Source organism: Nannospalax galili, unplaced genomic scaffold (genome assembly GCF_000622305.1).
Source record: "Nannospalax galili isolate Female #2095 unplaced genomic scaffold, S.galili_v1.0 scaffold218, whole genome shotgun sequence".
Classification (NCBI taxonomy): domain Eukaryota; kingdom Metazoa; phylum Chordata; class Mammalia; order Rodentia; family Spalacidae; genus Nannospalax; species Nannospalax galili.
In genome coordinates, this window is record NW_008343207.1 from 2044927 (window position 1) to 2051480 (window position 6554).

General features: G+C 48.8%; 1 protein-coding gene across 11 annotated transcripts in view; it reads left to right on the forward strand.

Annotated features, from left to right (window-relative positions):
* Pitpnm2 (phosphatidylinositol transfer protein membrane associated 2) overlaps nt 1–6554 on the forward strand; it is a 162546-nt gene that overhangs the window by 77392 nt on the left and 78600 nt on the right. Inside the window, exon 1 of one of the 11 annotated variants that reach the window (XM_029566546.1) lies at nt 5077–5094. The exons of the other annotated variants lie outside the window; for them this stretch is intronic. The gene's annotated coding sequence lies outside the window, so the exon portion shown is untranslated. Of the gene's footprint in view, nt 1–5076; nt 5095–6554 lie in introns of those variants that run through there. 11 annotated transcript variants of the gene reach the window in all.

Consider the following 6554-nt stretch of genomic DNA (forward strand, 5'->3'; position numbering starts at 1 on the left):
TTCCTTCTAGGTCCCCCGCCCGCCCCCCCCCCCCCCAGGCAGGCTTTCCCTAAATACAAGAGCCTCAAGGGTCTGGGCTCAGGATTCAGGTTTCCTGGTGACCCTAACTCTTCCTTGCCAAGTGTTAAGTAAGAGGATATTACCCTGGTTTCAAGACTGGACACTGTTGCTTTTGTTTTTCAGGTCCAACATGAATTAGCAGGTTGCCCTGTAAAGTGAGCTTCATCATCCTCTCTGCTGCTGTGAATCCCTTTCACATAAATGTCCAACCTTAGAATCTTGATAACTGTTACATGGAGTACTAGACACTGTTCCCTGACAAAGCTGAGCTTGGTAGAAATGAATGAACCAGGGGCCTCTGCAAGCTCTGTCATTGCAAAGATTGGGGAAGTGTCTTGGTTGAGGTCAGGAAAGGGACATTTAGCAGCTTTAACTCACTGTCCGTCTTTACAGCAACTACAGTGGCTACCCACTCTGTGCCTCAGTTTCTCCATCTTGTTGCCATAGCAAGAAGAACGCCCCTCACTGGTTTCTTATTGCCTCTTCCAAAGCAGGGCTGAGGGGAGAAAGCAAGTCAAAAGACCTTGTCCTTGTCCCTACTACTACCATCAGCCTGCTTATGAGGTCCTGGAGATTCACTTGGCCTCTCAGAGCCTCAATTTCCTGGTTTTCATGACAGGGTTAGTGATGGCCACTCTCAAGAGCCTGCAAAGGACAAAAGGCACAATATCTTCAGTGTGCTTTGTTCAGTGTTGGTGCCCTCTCTGCCTGGTACCTTGTGCCCTTGTAAAGTACTTCATAGCTTTCCAGGTGTGGGCACACCATGATCACAGCCTGTGGCTGTGAACATGGTTTGTCAAGGCTGCTCAGATGGGGAGTGGAGAATGATTAATTTTAAAATACTCTTGCCACCTGATTTCATTTGTCTGTGGGAAATGAAAGTTCTCTCTCCAGGACAGGGTTCCTGGGATGGAGAGGATTAGGACTAGGCTGCTTGGGTATAGGATCTTCCTCAGACAGGAGGAAGCAAAATGTGGCAGCCACATAGACCCAGATTTGAGTTCTGGCTGTATGATCTGTTAGATCTACTGGATCCCACTGTACCTTAGTTACTTGTGTGGAATAGGGCAGTTGTCACCACTGTCCTTCATGCTGTATGTGACTTCAAAACTCCTTGCCCCACTCATAAGAAGGGCACAGGAGTAGGTGATGACTTCACAGGGCCTACCTCCAAATGGCCATGCTATACCAAAGTTTGTCCTAGGATTGAGGCCAGGCCAGCCAACTGAGCTGTCTGTACCTCACCAACCACCTGACTCCCATGTACTCCCTAGATTGGAGTTGCCTTGGGAGGAGGGGGGTGTGTGGCAGTAGTACTCACCAACCCTCAGGTCTCTCGCTGACTGTCCCCTCATCCCAGGATCCAGGAGGCAGCTTTGTGTCTCACTGCTGGAATTCAGGTATAGCCACAGTGTCACAGAGGAGCCTTCGAAGACACATACAGAGAGAGCAGAGGCTATAAGTCACATGTGAATCCCTGGCAGCAGCCTGAGCTTAAAACAGGGGAGGCTTCTCTGTCCCTGTCTCTGTCCCTGCTTCCCTGCAGCCCTCTTGTCTTTTCTTGCAGAGCTTAGTCTGTTCTGCCTGTTTCTCTAAGGGTCCCAGATCAAGCTTGCTGGAGAGAGAAACTGGCACAGAGACCCAGAAGGCTTTTCCCATGGCACCTGGAGCCACAGCTGACATCTGTTCTGTGTAGGTTGTACATATGCACAAAGGTGCATGTTGCCCAGATGACAGTGATATGCCCTAATAGCTAGCCTGGGGTGAAGAACCAGCTGGTCCCTGAGGTGATATAGAAGGTGCGTGGGCTCAGGGCTAGGCTCCCCTAGCTCCTCTTAAGCAAAGACTTGGCCTTATGTGATTCATTCCTGCCCAGTATTAAGAAGCCACCACCAAGAAGTACCACTTCCCACAGGCAACTCTGCATCTGCACATGTTCAGTAGTCCTCATGAGCACAGTGGTGGGAATGGGAATATGCCTCTTCCAGCCTCAGCACAAAATGTATTCCTGTTGCTACCCCACCTGGGGCTCCAATAGGCCTCTCTGTAGGGATAGACCTGCCTGGCTACCCTTACCCACACAGTTGTCCTGAGGACAGTAACATTGTTATGACAGTACTGCTGCCTGCAAGGTCCTGGAGACTCTGGATGTGGCCCAGCACAAACTTCCTCCATAACTGGACATTGAGGCAAGGCCAGAGACCTCTAGACTCCAGGGCCTTTTGACCATTGCCTGATGTGACCTCCTGTCTGTAGTCTAGTAGTTGCCAGGGGTTCTCAGTAGGCCATGCTGGGGCAAGGCCAACTCTCTCCCAGGGCTCTGTGTGGAGAGGAGACAAAGTGGAGCCTTTGGAATATACCTGTCCATCTCATTTCAAGGGCTCAGCTGACTCCAGGCTCCCTTCCACTGCCCATGTTCCCCTTCACTCTCTTGACTGGGTCTTAAACTTTGGGCTTTCTGGGCTAAGTGCCCATCCCCTAGGAGAACCTCTCCTTGTATGCAGTCCAGTGTATAGGCTGAGGCCTCCCAACCACTTTGCAATTGTGTCTGGCCTGTCTGCTAACTCTCACTATGGCTTGTGATTCTGGTCAGGGTAGATGACCAGAATCTATTCCACTGGGATCATAAAAGTCAAATGACCTGCCCAAGGTTAGAGAATCACTCAAGGACAGGGTTTGGAATTAAAATAATTTTCCTAACAAATTTTGCTGGGGATCTTTACTTATTACAAGCCCTGCAGAACCACTTTGAACAAGGCTCAGGGCCTAAGATCAAGGACAAACACATAGCCATAGGACAGCCTCTCCTACCATGTGAACTCATTAGGCTTGGAGGCAAGTACCTTACCTGCTGATAACTGCCAAAAGCAAAGTTCGTACACAGTGCACAGGGGCCAGGGAAGATGAGAAAGTATTCCCTGGATAGGGAAGTTTCCAGACCCACAGGAACAGTGGCCAGAGTTGGAGATACCAGAGTTCAGCCTGATCTTCATGTGTGACCTTTCTAAACTTGTTCTGCCTCTGCTGTCTCCATTTTTCAAGAAGAAGGTAAATCCAGACTCCTTGTTCTCATTTTCTAGTGGACCTTGCTTACCTGGGGGGAGAGGGTTAAAATGCAGATTGCTGGGCCTCCCTTGGAGGTATGATTCAGGGGGTCTGGAAGGAAGGACCAGGAGTCAATATTTTTAGAAAACATTTTACTCGTATTTTTTTTGTGTAGGGAGGTATGCTAGCTACAGTGTGCATATGGAGGTCTGAAGACAATCTGTAGGCGTTGGTTCTCTCCTACTATGTGAACTCATTAGGCTTGGAGGCAAGCACCTTACCTGCTGAGTAGTCCTAAAGCTTCCGAAAGCCTTTATCATTGCCTGCTTCAATCTGAGAGGTTCCCCAGACCGGAGGCATGTACTGAGCTAAGGACTGGGGTGGGAGATCTGGTATGTCTCAGGCCTCATGTGAAGCTCACGTTTCTTCCTGGGTTAGGACTGAAGGCTGCTTGTATAGGACTGGTGCACCTCAGGAGTTTGGCTGGCCTGACCAAAATGGAGGACTAGAAAAGGCCAGGGTGGATAAGCTGGAGTAGAAAGTCTGAGTGGTAAGAAGTCAACACACTTTAGCCAATTCCCTTTGAGTGTCTTAACAACCTGGACACAGGCCTCTCATACTGGCTTCTCAAGTACCCAAAGCTAATTGGGCTGCAGCCCTAATAACAGCCTGGCAAGAGGCTGGCTCAGTCTTGCCCAAGTGCTGAGGTCACTCTCACAGTTAGAGTACCAATGGTCATTTCCCTCAAGATGCCCAGAGCAGAAAGACTCTGGCTAGTACACATGTGGCAGAAGAGTGAATGTTCTCTCCCCATGCCACAAACCCAGGGTACTAGTCTTTTGAGGCTTCCATAACAGTGACACAAACTGGTGACTCAAACTGTAGAAATATATTCCCTCACTGCTCTGGAGGTGCAGAAGTCTGAGGTCAGTTATTTACAGGATCAAGCAACTTCTGATGGCTCTGGATGAGCAGCCTCCCAGTTTCCTCCCACTTCTGGTGGCTACAGGACTTCCTCGGCTTGTGGCTGCATCAGTCCCCTCTGTCTCTACCTTCACAGTGCCTCCTCCTCTGACTCTGTATATTCTCTTCTCTCTTCCAAAGATGCCAGCCATTAGGTTTTGAGTTTACTATCATATCCACTATGATTTCATTTCAAAATCATCTTGTCTAATTACATCTCATTACATTGCAAAGACTCCATATCCAAATATGGTCATATTCTAACATTCTAGGTAGACTTGAACTTGGAGTGGTGGGGGAACATTATTCCAACTACATCCAAGTCTACTGTGCTGGTCAGGAAACCTGGGAACTGGTCCTAGGAAACAGATTAGGAACATTTAGCAGCTCTTCATTCCGTCATCAACTAAGATAATTTGCCTCCAGAAACAGAATCAGAGAGATGAGAGAGGGTGTGCTGTTTAATACTCCAACAAGGTGTCCCCAGAAGAAAGGTCCAAGGTGACTCTAAAGAGCCAATAAGAATCTGGGTTGAGTTTCAATGAGATAAACTGCTCAACATAAGACCTTGCTTGCAATACCTTGTAGGTGAGAAGTAGCCTGACCCCAAAGTCTGCACTCCTCTTGGGGATTCAAGCTCCACCTGAAAACTGCAGGATGAGGTCAGGGACTCCCCAAGACCAGGCAAGATGATGATGACAGAGCCAGCCTGAGGTCCTAAGACCCTCTGTCATACCTGGCCTAGACTTTTGCTCCTTTGTCACTAGTGGGTTTGTAGACTAGGGAATATAACCACAGTGGTTCACAGTCCAGGACAGCCACAGGCCCTGTCTCCTAGGCCCCCCTGTACTATCACACATGCCTGTTTCACAGCTGGATCTCCCCTGCCTGTCCCCTCAGATGCCACTTTTTCCAGGACTGGCTGGATGCTAGCCTTGATAGTAACTCTGATACCCTCAGTGGACCTGTCACATGGAGTGTACTGTGGAGCTACCATCTCCATATTCATCATGTGCAAGAGCCTTTGTAAGTATCCAAGCCTATTCCAGAGGAGGAATACCATGCACCTCTCAGCAGTGATGCTGATGGTACCCTCCACACAGTCTCCCATATGCTGGGCTGGGTTGGGAGGGAGCTAGACCCAGCTCAAGGTTCATTCATGTTATAGCCCATTTCAGAATTTCTTCCTGTAAAAGCCTGAGTTATATTTCCTTGCATGTATAGACCTATTTTGCTCACCTATCACAAGATACTTGGGTTGTTTCTACCTTTTGGTTATTTGCTGATCAAACCCTGGGGCTTTTAGAGAGCCTGGTAAGAAAAGTACAGGGTGAGGGATCTGGCAGGGCAAGTTAAACCCCCAAGCCCCATTTAGCCCCAGTGTTAAGACATCAGTCTAGAGATCCCTACCTTTCTTATCCTCTCTGAGCCAGTGGCCTTTGCTGCCTGGAACCCCAGTTTTCAGACTAAGACACAGCATGCTGAGAACCTCAACCTACTCTCTGCCCCTAGGCCTCATACCCATTTGCTGAGTGACCTCTGATATGTCCCATCCCCTTTCTGAGTCCTTTCCTCTTATCTACCAAAAAGACATACTCATTTGTGGCAATGTGTGTCAGCTTCTCACTTAAACTTGGAAATGCCCCATCAGTAGCCTCTGTTGACAGCCCCTCTCCCATTCTGTCATCACAGGTATTTGCTGTACACTTGCTCTGGGCAAGGCATTGCCCTTTGAACCTGAAATCTAAAGGCAACAGCTTCTGGTCAGCTGAGTTCTGCCATGTTCTCTGTGACAATGTCACTGGGGTAGGGACCCTCCTTTCTCTTTGCTTTCTTGGATGTCAGACAGCCCCTTGGGCTTGACTTCACAGACTGATTGAACAGTTACTCTGGCCTCAACACTATGGTCATACAAGAATGGATAAGTGTTTTATTCTACTGTACAAGGGCTTCAGCTGCCCTGGGCAGCCAGTACCTGCCGAATAAGGAATGTAGATGGGCTACCTGCAGAGGTGGCCCTGATCAGGGCCCTGAGGGGTAACCAGGACATTCGAGGGCAAAGGTAGAGGACAGGCATTAGTTTCCCTTTATACATGTGCCCAGTGCCCACTGTGACATCCTAACATTGTTGCTCCCTCCCAACCCTGTGAGGTAGGTGCTATTTCTACAAACAGGTAATGATCCCTGGAGCAGTTAAGTGACATCCTCAAAGACAAAGCTTGGAGCTCTTTAGCTCCCTGGTAGAGTGCTTGCCTAGCATAGACCAAGGCTCTGGGTTCTGTCACTAGATTACACCCCCGCCCCCCACACACATACACACATACACAAAGACAAAGCTTGCATTTGAACTCAGGTCTGTCTGACTCCAGTCTTTCCCAGTGTCTTGAAGCTACCTTCAACTTAGTTTTCCCCCCCCCCACTGACTTTTTTTGTTTTGTTTTTGCAAAGTGGGAGTAACTGTGCTCCCCCAACCTCCCCCAACTTCC